Source organism: Camelus dromedarius, chromosome 8 (genome assembly GCF_036321535.1).
Source record: "Camelus dromedarius isolate mCamDro1 chromosome 8, mCamDro1.pat, whole genome shotgun sequence".
Lineage (NCBI taxonomy): Eukaryota > Metazoa > Chordata > Mammalia > Artiodactyla > Camelidae > Camelus > Camelus dromedarius.
Genome location: NC_087443.1, coordinates 23,172,747 through 23,188,209, shown reverse-complemented (window position 1 = coordinate 23,188,209; position 15,463 = coordinate 23,172,747).

Below are 15,463 nucleotides of genomic sequence, written 5' to 3'. Positions count from 1 at the left end.
AATCAAATTATTCTTAAAGTTCATCTAAAATCATAAACACGAAATAGCCAAGAAAATCCTGAGATGAAAAATTTCCACAAATTAAACTTCTTCATATAATAAAACCTATCATAAAGGGATAGTAACTGAAAGAATATGGTACTGGTCCAGAAATGGATATATTAATGGACAATATTAAAATGTAGAAATATATTCAAGTAATGTCAGAATTTGGGGCATAATAAAAATGGCATATCAAAACAGTGGAAAGATGAGTATCTAATTGATGGTGTTGCAACCCTTGCCAGAATATTTGGAAAACCAGAACAGTGAAATCTTGGCCTCACCTAAGCACAAAAATAAGTCCCAGGTCCTGGGGAGAGTCTTTTCTAGAGTGCATTTTCAGTTCCCATTGGGCCAGGCTGCACTCTTCCTCACCTCCAGCCCCTCTCAGTAGGGGGAGGTCTTGGGCCCATCCCCACTTCCTTGGCCTCTTACGAAAGGCCACTGCTCCAGTTGGATATGGGTCCACACCTGCCCTTTCTGCCCAGGAGATTGCAGTCCTGTTGGGGTGTGAGGGTTTTGGGGACTGATTAAGGAAAAAGGATCACAAGAGGCAGGAAAACAAATGAGCTTTGCTGGGTGATGCTTGGACAGGGTTGCATGTGCGGGGAAAGAAGTCCCTTGTAGCAGGAGCCTGGCCAGAGGCTATGGCAGCTCAGGGTTGTTATTCAGAGGGGAGGAGGGCAAGGGAACTCCCCGGGAGAAAGGGGAATTGAGAGGGGGCTTCATCTGTCTGGTGAGTTCTCAGCAGCAGGGCGGGGGATCTGAGCTCTGCAGGGCCTTCGCAGCTTGGGGCCTTATAACTGCAAAGCCCCATTTTATCAGTAGGTAACAGCTGTTAGGTGAGCCGGTATGCAAAGCAGACAGTCTCTAGTTGGCTAAAAATGTGCTCATTTGGACCATTTTTAAAACAGGTGAATGTGTAAAAGTTTGAGTTTAGCACTGGCAGGCTTTTGCGCCAAGGGGTCTCAGCCTGCAGTGAAGAAAGGAACAATGTGGAGGCCAATACACAGAGGCCATCTTTGGCTCATTTGTATGACAAGTCCCCATCAGCAACTTCAGTGGCTGTGGCTGGTGGGGCATCCCCTCCCCTGCCAGAGGAGCAGCGTATGAGCAGACCTTGTGAGTAGTGCCCAGAACTGGGATTTTTTTCCCCCAAAGCTTCGCAGGTGATTCTAATGTTTCAGGCTGTACTGGAAATCACAGATGTAGGTCAGTGGTCCTCAGACCTAGCTGCATATTAGACTGTTTGGGTGGAGGTGAGAGTGGTGACAGCTTTCTGAACATATTAAAATCTGGACCCTGCTCCCTGAAATTGTGATTTGGTTTTGAGGTCAGGTAGGGCAGGTAGTTCTTTGCTCCCAGGTGAGTGTCACATGCAGCCAAGACTGAGAACCACCCGTGGGCCTGGGGAAGGGGAGCTGGTGCAGGTGTCTACCAGGAGGGCCGTGCTGCCCACAAGGACAGGGAGTGAGAGCGTGCGGTTACTGGCTGCCTACACACCACACGCACCAGGCTTTGTGTGGTTTGCATGATCTCATGAGTCCTTCCATCATTTCAGACAGGAAACCACCCCACACAGCCTTCCACTCTCTCCTATTCCCTTCTCCATGTCACTCAGGCTTTCCAAGCATTCTCCTTGACTGGCAGTCACGCTGCACAGAACTGGGATTACCTGCTCTGGTCATGTCTGCTTACCTCCCACCCCTTCCACGGTGTTTGAAAGAGCAGAGCTGAGATAGAAGGGTGGTTTTCCAGCTGAGAGGCACCTAATTGATAACTGACACATGTTCCCATAGCCAAGATTGAGGCCTTGTCTCTCATACCTCAGGGCATGCCCCTTACCCGCCTCCTCTCACAGGCCTGGTGGGCTCCTGGCCGCTCTGCAGAGCCCCTCAGGTTCCCAATTGTACGCTTCCCTCGGGTGCAGGTGGCCCAGAGCCAAGGTCCCTCTCCAAGGTCCTGAACTGAGAAATGTGCATAGTATGTCCCTGCACGCAGGGCCTGAGACTCACATTGTACGCATCCCCACTCCTGGCTGCTTGAGAGTCCATGTTCTCCTGAGTCCTGGGCAGTTAGCAAGCTCCTTCCCAGAGACGTTCATGCTGGGTGGGGAGGGAGGAAGCTGAGTCCATGCCGGGCTCCTTCCTGTCACGTGTGTTTGTCCAAGCGTGGCACCTGCACCTTGAGTGGAGCTTGACCTTTACAGAAAGGAATAATTTGATTTCCCAGAGAAAGTGGTGAGCATCAGACAGACTCTAGCAATATCAAAGGAGCGTATCAATTAAATATCTCCCTAAGAGTCCTCTTTGGGTTTCCATATTTTAAAAGGCTCGCAATAAAATTAACTCCAAAGTTACTGAACTGAGAAATGTCCAATTACTGTCTTGTTGGTACAATAAAATAGAAAGGATTGTTTAGGCATTTAATTGGCATCCAGCAACAGGCGATGGTATGTTAATTAGACATTAATTACGGCAGAGCACTAATTGACATTTGATAAGCATTCTGACTGATAACCAGTGTTTGCTCTGCCAAATTAAATGGCTCGGTGGGCTGTGTTTGATAGCTGGGAGGGGGCTTACAGAAGGGCTGCAAGTGCCTGGCGGCCTCCAGGGGGCAACAGCTGTCTCTAGAACATCCTTCCACTTACTGAGAAACAATTCCATGAGACAGGCGAAGGCTTTCTGGACCTGAGTTTTCTTCAAACGTTGCCTCTGGGAAAAGAGGTGGTCCTCCTGATGGAACCAGGCTTTGCCGGCCTCACATGCAGATCAGCTTCCAATTTTCTTTCTTTCCTTCTCAGCCCTCTCGGCTCCAAATCTGAACCCGATTTCTGTGCGCTTTACGGTCAGACCTATTTGAATGCTAAGCCTGGCTCCACCACTTCAAAACTGCGGGCCCTGAGCAATTTGGCCGACTTCCCTGAATCTCAGTTTCCTGCTTGGTGTAACAGGGACATTGTCTCAGTGTCAAGACCGTTGGGAGGAAAGTGTCGGCCAAGTTCTTAGCACAGAGGAGGAGCTCAGTACATTTTAGTTCCTCTTCTCTCTCCTCTCTTTCCCTCCTGGTCTCCTGTTCCTGCTCCTGGGCTGTGGCTTTGTTCATTCTGTTGGATTGTGGCCCTGATGCCGTCTTTCCCAACACTCCTTCCTGGCTGAGACCAAGCTTTAACAACTACCAGAGAAGCAGTGTGGCTTGGTCTTGGGATTTAAATGCTGTGTGATCTTGGCCACTCATTAGCTGTGTTATCTTGAGCCAGTTACTTCATGTCTCTGTTCTGTTTTCTCGCCTGTGTTGGGATAATTGGCAATACTTATCTTCTAGAGCTGATGGAAGGACTTAAGATGATGCCTGTGCTTTTAAGTTCTCAATATATATTGGCTTTTCTTAATCATCACACCCAGCCGTATAGGGTGAAACCACTGAACTTGAGTCTCTTTTTCAGTAACCAACTCTTGGGTATATGCTGGCTTCTGCCCCTTGTTTCGGGGTGGCAGCATGCCAAGTGGCCTCATTCCATCTTCTTTACCTTCTTTCTCTTGAGGGCTGCTGGATTTGTTCAGATAGACTCTGGCTGCTGTATGTAGCAACAGAATGCTTTGTTGAAAGATTATATTTGTGTGTGTGTGTGTGTGTGTGTGTGTACACTCTCATATCAGCATGCACACTAAGAGCCCCTGTTCTCTTACAGTGCAAGAAAAATGTGACTCTTTGCTACCAGTTGGCATTTTGTTCTAAAATATCACTTGGGAACTTAGATTGCTGATGGAACTGGGTCAATTCGATGGGAGCTAATTTGTTGAATGGCTCATTTGCCAAAAGCCAATTCACCAAAAGTTAATTTGCTGAAAATAAATTTGCTGAATCATTAAATCACTGAATGGCTAGTTCACTGAAAACCGTCAAACCTTCAACCCTGTTTAGGAACAGTGGCTGTAGATGTTTTGCTGTTGGAGCAAGAAGTGCATGCAAAGAAGACTCAGAAGCAAAGGCGAGGGTTAGGCAAAGACCCTTAAACATAAAGAAGGTAGGAACCTGAATTTAAGTGAAAGTCCAGCTGTTTAGAGTTAAATATCTTCCACTTAAGAAGTGCAGTGGAACATACAAAGATTTCATGTACAGCTGACCTGGGAAGGCTGCTCTGTGGTTAAATGGCTGCAAGAAAGCTCTGATGGAACTAAAACAAAAATTAATTCTCAAAAATTTATGAGTCATTCACCTACAAATTGGCTTTGGCAAACTGATTTTCAGTGAATCAGTCTATTTTCTCCCCCAGTATGATCTTAGCTCTCAGGTATGCTGAGACTGAACTGAGAATGACCAATTGGGAGAGACTAGCCGTCCGTCCAAGGAAAGCAGGAGGCTGCAGGTGGTGTCTGGTCTGCACCCTGCATCCTGCATTCGGGCTGGGAGCAGAGTCAAGCAGCCTGTGCCTCTGGGTGGTGGCAGGATTGATAACTAAGCCAATAGTGATTCTCTGTTCTGAGGGCATGCTTAAAGGGATCCCCAATACTGCCAAGACTGGGACATGCAGAAGCTCAGGGGGGTTGACCTGGGCCCAAGGCGATAGGCAGGGCACTGGGGAGGGACATTCTTCAGCCTCAGGCCTTTTTCTATTAGGAGCAAAACAGAATCGTCAGGGGTCTGGGGACAGCCCCAGCACACCAGGCTAAGCTGGGGACTCCAGGCTCCTTGAATGAAGGCTCACTTATTGAGTTAAAAAAAAATCCACTGTGTACCCATAATGGTAAAAAGAATATTAGCTGAATATACTGAGCATTTACTATGTCCAAGGACCATGCTAAGCACTTGTGTGCATTATCTCAGCCACGTGAACAACTCTACAAAGGAGTTGCCATTTAAATTTCCATTTCACAAAGAACTGAGGTTCAAAGATATTAAGAAATTTGCACAAGATCACACAGCTAACAAGAGTCAGAGATTGTCTTCACATCTAGCTCTGTCTGCTTCCAGATCTATATGCTCTTGACTCAGACCTCACCTTGCCTTCTCACCATGAAATCAAGCATTGCACCGAGTTCTGGGAACAGTCGAAGCATATCCGTTTTCTGCTTCACAAACCTGGTGTGCGGTCACATGCAGTCGCCAGAGCTCGTCTTCTGCTAGTGATTCCTTCCAGGTATTTGAAGGCCTTGAACAAAAGGGACTGGGTTCTGGGACGTACTGGGCATACAGTGGGCAGGTGTCAGCAGCAGGTAGAGCTGATCTCCCACATCCTACCTCACACTTCCCCAACACTGAGGACTGATTTCCAGCAAGCATCCTCCTAGCACTGCTGAGTCCTGCTAGACAGAGTTAGGCTGGGCTGGGAGATACCCAAGCAAAGAACCATGATCAGCTAAAGGCCTGGCTGAAGGCCAGGGGATTATATGATGGGTAGTGGAAACAGAATTTTAATCCCTAAATATGGCCTCATATTTAGTTGCAAAAATAAAGATTCGTACATATTCTTCCTAACCTTGATATGTATATATTTTTATGTAGTAATCAAATTTTCCTTTCTTCTCTCCATACTAGTTTATGTGTGTTAGATAGATATTAACCTTATAATATAGTTTTAGGTTACTCTGGAGAGCAAAAGGGAATTGTGACTAAATGATGTAAAGGAAAAACGTCACCCAAATGTTGGCATAGTAACTGATGGGCTTTGGGTCATCCCTTTTTGGGGAGAAGGTTAGCACACCGTTGCACTGTGTTAGGTATAAGCATGTTAGTGTTTGGAAGTTCAAATATGAGTATTTTGCCTTTGCAATGTTGTAGACACAATGGTACATTTTAACTAATTACATTCTTTATCTGCCTTCCTTTTTCTGTAATTTTATGTAGGGCATATTCTGATGTTGGGCTCTGCTGTTTAGTCCATCACTCACAGAATATCAGTGCCTGATTATCACAGAACTAGAGGAAAAATTGACATGATTCAGCACTCCTGAAAAACAGTGTATTTAGGTGAAATATCTAATAAGGCTTCGGATTGTCTCTGTTTTCGGGAAAATCATGAATACATTTCCTGGGGTAAATAGTTTCATTATTTTAGGTGGGACTTATTGTTGAGATTTGGGAGACTAAATACGGAAGAAAGTCATCTGTGGATGTTGGACAATTAAAGCGTGAACGTCCCTGCACACTTGTCGTTTTCTTTGGCCGCCCAGAAGCGCTGAACACATCTGTCATGTTTGAGGAGTTTCCCACTTTATGCATCTTGGAGGGAGGCAGAGACCATTTCCCCTTGGTAAATTTCCCAGTCTCTCTTGAAGCCAAGACTCAGGCATTCGACTCTGGCTTTGCCAGTCCAGACTTTGTATCAGAAGCTAGTGACAGAAAGATGTACTGCAGCATTCTGGCATGGTCTGAGGCAGCTACACAAAGTTTGCAGGGGTAGGTTTTTCTGGATGTGACCTGGAAATGCCCGACTTCCGTGACGGTGCTCGCGGCAGTGTCTGGGCCTGGTCCAGGTGGCCGTGGTGGCTCTGTTGCTCCAGCTCTACAAAGTAATTTAACTCTGACTAAAAGCCAAGCCTGAATCTCTGGCCCCCTCAGAATTTCCAAATCTTTTCATACATTTCTTTTCAGTTTAAACTAGCCCAGGCTGGTTGTTTACGTTAGGAATTCTGACTGCTACAAGGGAGAAAACCAAAGAACAGTCTAAAAACCTTTGTAAAATTGTCTTGTACCCAGCCACTGTATCCCATTCACTTATTCATCATAATATATTTTTAAAATAAAGTTTCTGTGATTATCATGGGACATTGTTACATTGTATATAAAGTAAGATAATTTTGTTTCTTTTTTTCCAAGTAATACAATGAAAGTATAGATGGTAGATTAATTCACCGTCACCATCCTTGGTCTGTTGAACAGGCTGCAAATGTTGGGCTCCTGTATACATTGGCTCAAGGCTCAGTTAGATGTATATTAAAAGTTTTCACACTAAAATTGTGGATGTATTTCATTTTTTTCCTTGTAGGTTTGTCAATTCCTAAATTATATATTTTAAATCTATGCCATTACATGCATACAACTGAGTAGACTAGGGATGCTGTGTTCTAGGAAAAAAGCAAGTTCTTGCCTAGACATCCTCAGTACCAGTAAGTACTCCCTTGTAGCTGTTGCACAGAGTTGGCCTGGCAGTGGCCAAGGGCACTAGGGTTGTGAATTGGGTTTTAAAAGGTAGAGAATGGTTATCTTCGCAAGTCAGCTGAAAGTAGAAGAAACCGAAGTCTTTAGAAATAATAAAGGGCAGAAAACCCCCAACCAACTAGACATTCTTGAAATAATGAGTTAGCTGGAAGCGGAGATAAAGCTAAGAACTCAGAAATCAGGAAGCACTGAGATGAATCAGGAATAAGGTTAAGTTCAAAATGAGGGGAGTTCTAGGCAGTGGGCAGTGGTGGCTCTGGAATTCCTTTGAATCATTTCTATTATCTTTCGGTAGAATAATGTATGAATTATTTGGTCAAATCATAGGTGTCCAGCGCTTACTAGGGTGAACCCTCCCTCCTTCTGTAAGACTAGACTCCTGCTATGACTCTCCACCCTGCAGCGAGTAATTTTGGTAAATTTTCTATGTTCACTTGCAAATAATGTTATATGTTGCAGTTTGGGATACAGTGTTTTATGTACGTCAGTTAGCTAGTAAATACTCTCTTTTTCTGAATTTTTGTCTACTTACTCTTTCAGTTATAAAGAGATGTATATTAAAAGTTTTCACACTAAAATTGTGGATGTATTCAATTTTTTCCCTCTTAGGTTAGTCAGTTCCTGAATTGTGTCTTTTGAATCTATGCCATTATGTGCATACAACTTTAGACTTTCTCCAATTTTACTGATTGCTGGCTCTTTTATCATGAACTATCCCACATTACCACTTATAATGTGTTTATTTTGTCTGTTAGTACTGTAGCTATCAGCTTTATTTTAGTTAGTGTTTGTATGGTACATTTTCTTTTCTTTCTTTTACTTTCATCTTTTCTATCTCTGTATTTTGGGGACGTGCCTCTTGTAAGAAGCATATAATAATTGATATTCAATCTCTGTGATAACCTGAACCTTTTAATTGGAATATTTAACTTACTTATTTTTAATATAATTATTGATATATTTGGGTTTAAATCTATCACCCTAATGGCTTTTTTCTGTTGGTTCCAGCATTCTATGTTCGTTTCCCTTTGTTTTCTTGCTTTCTTATAAATTCATCAAGTAGTTTTTATTTATTCACTTCTGTATTAGTTTGATGGCTTGATATTCTTTTACTGCTTTTTAAATGGTTACCTTAGATACTACAGTTGGTGTCCTTACTTTTTTAAACTCTAAGAAATTATCACTCACATCTCAGTAATTCAAAGGCTTTGGGATACTTGAACTTAATGTACTTCTTGCCTTTTGTACTATTTTCCTCATGCATCTTAATTGCATGTACATGTTTAAACCCCACACTCTGTCATTGTTATTGTTGCTTCATTCAGTCAGTATTTACTTTGTGCCTGTCTGTCTGTATGTTTATCTTTTCTAATTCTCTTTGTTTTTTTCTGGAAACCCATGCTTCCACTTAGAATAATTTTTCTTCTGCCTGAAGAACTTTCTTTTATGTTTCATCTAATGCAGATCTGTTTAGTTTTTGAGTATCTGAAAAAAGTCTGTGTTTTACCTTTATTTTGAGCATTCTTGGTTGTCAGTTAGCACTTTGCATGTCTCATTCCCTTGTCTCAGACATTCTTCTCCTTGTCTCTATTGGGTAGAACAGTAATCCTGTTGATAATCAGAATCACATAACCCAACTGTACAATGAGTCCCTGTTATTGCTTGATAATGACATGAGGGCTCAAAATTGGCATGTGAGAACCTCAACTTCCAATGTCTCTGCTGAAATAATTTCTCCCTTAGTGATTATGAGCTTGAAACCAGCAGAGCTCCACCTCGTGCCATATTTAGACTCACACCCCTGGATTATGCTGAGATATGATCCCAGTAATGAGTCTTCAGGCAAGAAGGAGTGGTGGGGGTGGGGGTGGGGGTGGTGGGGTCTTAAGGAGGATGAGACTCCTCTTGCAGTTAGTCCTCCTGACCTCATGTAAGGTCAGGGCTCTTGAAGCAAGGCAGAACTGTGCACTCATCACTGAGGAGAGAGGGCAGGCTTTTCTTGGCAGAGGATGACTCTGAAGGATTTGGGAATTCCAGGTGTTCAGTTTTATCCAGATCTGCCCAAATGATCTGATTCTCAGGGTCCAACTGAATTATTACCCTAAATTTACCATGAGAGATCTGGTGAGTGAGTGATTCTGGTTCTTCAAGCTGCTTATGCTTTGAATCAGGAAAGTGCAGGAGATTCTTGCTTGCCTCACAATCATTACACAGCCTTGAGGTGAGTGAAACAAAACAATGTCAAAAAGACAAATGGCAGGGTTAAAGAATGTATGCAACATTTATGCTGATAATGGGCAAATATTCTTTTTAAAAAAGTACTTCTATACATTGTTAAGCATGGTAGGCAGAATCATGGTCCACAAAGATACCTGCAGCCTAATCCTCTGAACCTGTGAACAGGTTGCTTTATGTGGAAAAAGGCTTTGCACATGCGAGTAATGGACCTTGAGATGGAAAGCTATGCCTGAATCATCCAGGGCTCAATCTAATGCTCTCTAAAAACAGAGAACCTTTCCTGGCTGCAGAGGACCAGGGAGACATCAGTGGGAGAAGGACTTGGATGGTTATTGTTGGTTTTGAAGATGGAGGAAGGGGCCATCCAAGACATGTAGGTTGCCTCTAGAAGCTGGAGAAGAAAAGACTTCTCTCCTAGAACTTCCAGATAGAAACGTAATCTGGCCAACAACTTGATGTTAGTCTAGTGAGACCCATTTCTCACTTCTGACCTTCGTAACTGTAAGATAAGTTTGTATTGTTTAAGCTACCAAGTTTGTGGTCATTTGTTGTGGCAGCAATAGAAAACTAATACAGTAAGAACAAGTCAAATAACTCAACAGAAAAACAAGCGAAGGATATGAACAGACAGTTCACAGAATTAGCCAATTAACATTTGAAGAGACGCTTAATCTTACTAATGAAGCAGGTAAATGCGAATGAAGACGAGATACCATTCTTCATTCATTGCATTGGCAAATGTTAAAGCAATTGATAACACACCCTAATAGTGAGAGATGAGCACTTTTAAACATTGCTGGTGGGAATGTAAATTTCTGTAACTTTTGGGACAATGATATGTTGATATCTAACAATATAAACAGCATACAAATCCTTTGACTTAGTAAATTCAGTTTTGGCTATCTTTTTTTAAAAACAGAAATAGTAGGGCTATTTTTTTTTCTATAAATGTACAAGAAAATTTAGTGTCAAAAACTGGAATTAATCTGAAGTTTCATCTAGGGGAATGGTTAAATAAATTTTGATAAATCCATGATATGAAATACTATATGTAAGGCAAAGTTAACTGGATCTGTATGCAGACGTCTAGGAGGTGGTCCGTTGAATACTGTCACCTAAAAAAGCAGGTTGCAAGATAATGTCCATTGATATGAATCCATTGAGATTAAAAATAACACAAGAAAGCATAAAATAAAGTTTGCCTACATATGCTTATACACATTTTTGTTTGTGTTGTGAAAGACGTGGAAAGATACACCAAGCAGTTAACATTGATGACCTCCAGGGATGGCACTGAGGGTGAAGAGGCACGTGGGAGAGGAGAGAGTTAACGTTTTCTTTATACAACTCTGTTGTTCAAATTCTTACAGTGAGCACATGCAACTTTTAAACTCAAGTCCTTAACATTTCTAGTACAGTATTTTATTAAGAGTATTATTAAGTATAATATTAAGAAAGGGATGAAACCGTGCGTTTTGGAACCTACACATTTGCTCACCAGCTGATAAATGATTCTTTCGGCGGTGCCTGGGGCACTGCCCACTGGCCGACAGTCCAGTTTTGGCCGCAGCCCACCTTTGTCTGCACAGCACTGTACCTTGATGCAGCTACTTCAGCGCTTTGTCCCTCTCTTATAAAAATGAGGGGAAAATGGGAAAAAATGAAAGTGCAGATAAGAAGTGTAGGTTTCATCAATTTCAAACAGTAGAATCAAAGATGGAAATCATTAGGTGTGCCAAAAGTCATAAATCTCTTACTGGGATCAGATACTCACTGGACTTGAACCAGCTGACTGAGTTTGGTGGTGAAGGAAAAGAACAAAATTAAGGGAAAGAGGCAAAGATCTTATATCTTTTGAGATAAGTAGCTGGGGGTTACAGCATATATTTATTTTTCCTCTCTGAGATGGGGCCACCTCTAGAGATAACTAAAAATATGGAGATCTATTGCAGGTTTTTCTCACATTACACATGTTTGGTGTGTACAATGATAATTTATGCTCTTACTGCTTTCCCGTGCCATTTCTTTATCCACATTTCCTGACCTTCGCCTCTGGTCACTCAAGATCTTCATGTGGTCTTCAGGATGAGTAAGAGAAATAGAAATAAAAAGCAAGTTAGTCAGATTTTCACTATTTGTTTCCCAAAGCAAGCTTTCAAGATTCAAAAGGGCAAACCCAAGTGAGGCAAGGTACAGAACTCATGTCACAATGATAAGACTGGAGAGCAAATAAAGGGAAGAGGAGGCTGCCCCCCTCACGCCCCCTGGGAGCAGAGAGGAGGCTGGCGGAGCCCGGAGAGGAGGGGACCAGCAAGAGATCTTTCATGGGGGCCTGTATGTGACCAGGCGGGGAGCTATGACAGCCTTCATTCTTTGCCTTGAGCAAGAATGAGTATACACTTTTTAAAAAAACAAAGCAAAACAAACAAAACAGTTTTGTTTATTGGTCAAGAGGCAACACTAAGGTGCTCAGTAACATTATGTATTCTTTAGTATTCTTTGGATTTTTTTCACTTCACCCCATCATAAGCATTAATGATCTGGTGACCCCTTGGCCTGCCTGTCACCCACCTGCTCCCATCTGCTGATGGGCTGGTGGGCAGTGTCATCTACACCCCTGCCTATAGCTGATTGAGTCTGTGGTGGCCGCAAAGACCCAGATTTGTTCAACAGCAAATTTACAACAGGATTCGGAGACTCTGCTTCCATGGTGTTGAGTGTTGGGAGGAGGCTTCGTGAAGGGCTGGGATGGACACGTGCGTACAGAGAAAGCTGGGGAGAAAGAAGGCTTAGGTAGGGCTGCCGGGAGATACAGGGCTGAGAGAGGACCGAGACCCGCCATGTAGTGGGAGTCTCGTTCCAGACTTTTCCATTTCTAGTTCCCTCCTGAGCCTTGACTGTATCTATTAACTTTTTGCTGTGAAAAGAGAGGATACTAGGATCCACTTATACTTTCTTTAACTTCTTGTCTCCTCCCCACTGTTTTTATTAGTTCAGTTTTTTGGTTTTATTTCAAATGTTTTATTTTGAAATAATTTTAGATTTACCAAAGAGTTGGAAGGGTGCACGGAGTATTCTTGTATATCCTTCCCCAGCTTCCCCCAGTGTTACCATTTCAGAACCATGACATGCTAGTCAAAACTGAGAAATGACCCTGGCACAGTAGTATTACTAAGGAAACCAACTGTTGACTGAAATAAATGCGCAGCCTAAAAGTTGAGAATTGTTTCATTTGGCGGAAGGACGGCCTCTCAGATGGCTCTGAGGGACTGCTCCGAAGAGGTAGGGGAAAAGGTAGGATAAATAGGAGCTTTACAACAAAGACCAGGTAGTTGGAACAATAAAAGATTGCTTGTTATCTAAAGAAAACCTGGCATCTCAAGTTAAAGAATTTAGTGCTTTTCTATGTATGAGAGGAAGCAAACATTTGGGCTCATTGAATTCATCCCTTTGACAAGCACCTGGCTATGTAGGGCCAGTATCCTGTCCTTTTTTATTCTGAGTCCCTCTTTTTTATTCTGAGTCCCCTCAGGGTGCACCATTGTGAGTGGCTGCAGAGGCTGGGCTGCAGGCTTGTCTTCCCTGGGGGGTGGCCTCGTGGTTTCAGCATTCTTTGTTTACTGATATGGTTTGCAGTATTTTTCATTCACACAACTCATCCAGGTTTTTTTTTTTTTTTTTTTTTTCTGAGACTTTCCTGGGTTTAGCATGGAAAGCCTCCTGCACCAGGAAGCCCCGAGTTCCAGACAAACCAGGGGCATCCTAATTTTTAAAACTGAAAATCTCATGCCAAAGGAGGCCCTTCAGTTCTGGCAAACCAGGATGGTTGGTCACCCTATCACCTAAAGCTCAGACGACATTTGGATTTGCCCAGTTTTCCCACCAATCTCCTTTTCCTGTTCCAGGATCCATACAGGAAATCACTTTGCATTTAGTTGTCATATCTCCTTAGTCTCCTCTGACTTGTGACTATCTTCAGTCTTTCCTTGATTTACATGACCTTGGCACTTTTGAAGAGTAATGGTCAAGTATTCAGGTTTGTCTGGTATTTTCTCAGGAATAGTCTGGGGATGTGAATACAAGAGAGTGAAGGATGCAGTGCCCTTCTTATCATATCATATCAGGGGTCCATGACATCAACATGCCTTATTACTGGAAATTTAACCTCGACTCCTTGGATAAGGTGGTGCCTGCCAGTTTTCTCCACTGTAAAATTACTATTTTTGCCTTTCTGTGGTCTGTTCTTTGGGAGTGAGTCACTAAGTCCAGCCCACACTCAAGAGGGAGCAGCACCAAAGAATTTCTGGACATATGTTAAAACCACCCTCACAATGTTTCAGTGGAGATACTTAGAGCCTACACAGGTATCCCTGTTTCTCCTGAAAGTTTGCCCACTAATTTTTAGCATGCATCACTGGGCCTTGCCTGTAAGCAATTTATTACGGTGATGTTCCAGCAGTAATTTTCTATCCTTTCATTAATTTAATTGTCAGAGTTTATAATATTGATGATCTGTCCAGGGTGCACCTTCTGTCCTTTGATTCCGTGAACTTCATTTGATTTTTCACATAGATTCTCCATTTTGCTAGGGTTAGCTCAAACGGATTGTTTTCTTTTGAGGGACGCAGAGGGAGGTAATTGGGTTTATTTATTTATTTAGTTTTAGAGGAGGTACTGGGGATTGAACCCAGGACCTCATGCATAGTCAGCATGTGCTCTACCACTTGAGCTATTACACCTCACCTCCCCAGACTGTTTGCTTTAGGAGCAAATGATGCCTTCAAGAGTGAGTACCTAGGACAGAAAACGTGCTCAGTAGATGATTATTTTCTATTGCCTTTCTCCCCAGGGCTGCTAGGGATCTATGCAGAAAAGTAACATCCCATCGGGGCCCCTGGTGGCTGAAGATTCTGAAAGAAGAGGGCTTGGGACCCTGGATGCTACTTCCCAGAACTTCTCTTCCGTCTTGATAGAGGACCCGCCCTCACATGAAAACACTTTCCTTCTGTTCTTCCCCTTCCTTCTACTAACTTCTCCCCCTTAGACCTTCCACGTGGCAGCCAGAGTTCCAAGCTATCTTCCTCAAACACAACATTGATCATGGTTCCCCGTTGAGGGCCATTCATTGCAAACAGACTTATATTCTGACTTTTCATGAGACCCTCCATATGCTGGCCTCTACTTTCCTCTCCATCCTCATCTGTCACCATCCTTCTCTTTAGATCACACTGTACCTTTTTACCTTTCCTAAAACACTCCTGCTGTTGCATGCCTCTGTGACTTGCATAGGGTACCCTCCCAGCTGGAATGTCCTTCCACCTCTTTCTTCCCCTGAAATCTTCTCTGACTTTCCCAAGATCTAGTCTCTATGTCCCCATAGCGTCTTTCACCTGTATACCTCTGTCATGGATCATATTGTTTTACAATTTATCTGTGTCCATTTCTGTCTTTTCTACTGGAGTGAGAACTCTTTAAAAGCAGGCCATCTTGTTTATTTGTGCATTTTCATCACAGCCTGGCACCTAATAATATCAACTGATATTTTTCAGGTGCCCACTTTTTACCAGACAAAACAAGTTACTTCATTGATTCCACTTAAGAACACTATAAGGGATGTATTTTTTAACAGTTCAATGGGGGAGCAAATAGTCTTTCCAACAAATATTTCTGGAAGAACTGCATGTCCATATGCAGAAGAATGAAGTTGAATCCCCTACCTCATACCACGTACATATTAAATTGGACCATAGACCTAAATGTAAGAGAAATTGCAAAACTCTTAGATTAAAACATAGGAGTAAATCTTCATGAACTTGGGTCAGGCAATGGTTTATTAGGTATATCACCAAAAGCACAAGCAACGAAAGAAATCTAGATATCTTCACACTTGAGAATATGAGGTGGAGGTAACCTGTGTTTGAGTATGTCAAAAAATAATTGAAACTAATTTATTAGTTACTAACAAGTGTCTCCTAATTTAAAAAAAATTGAGGGTTTGTGTTATATCAATGCTATGTTT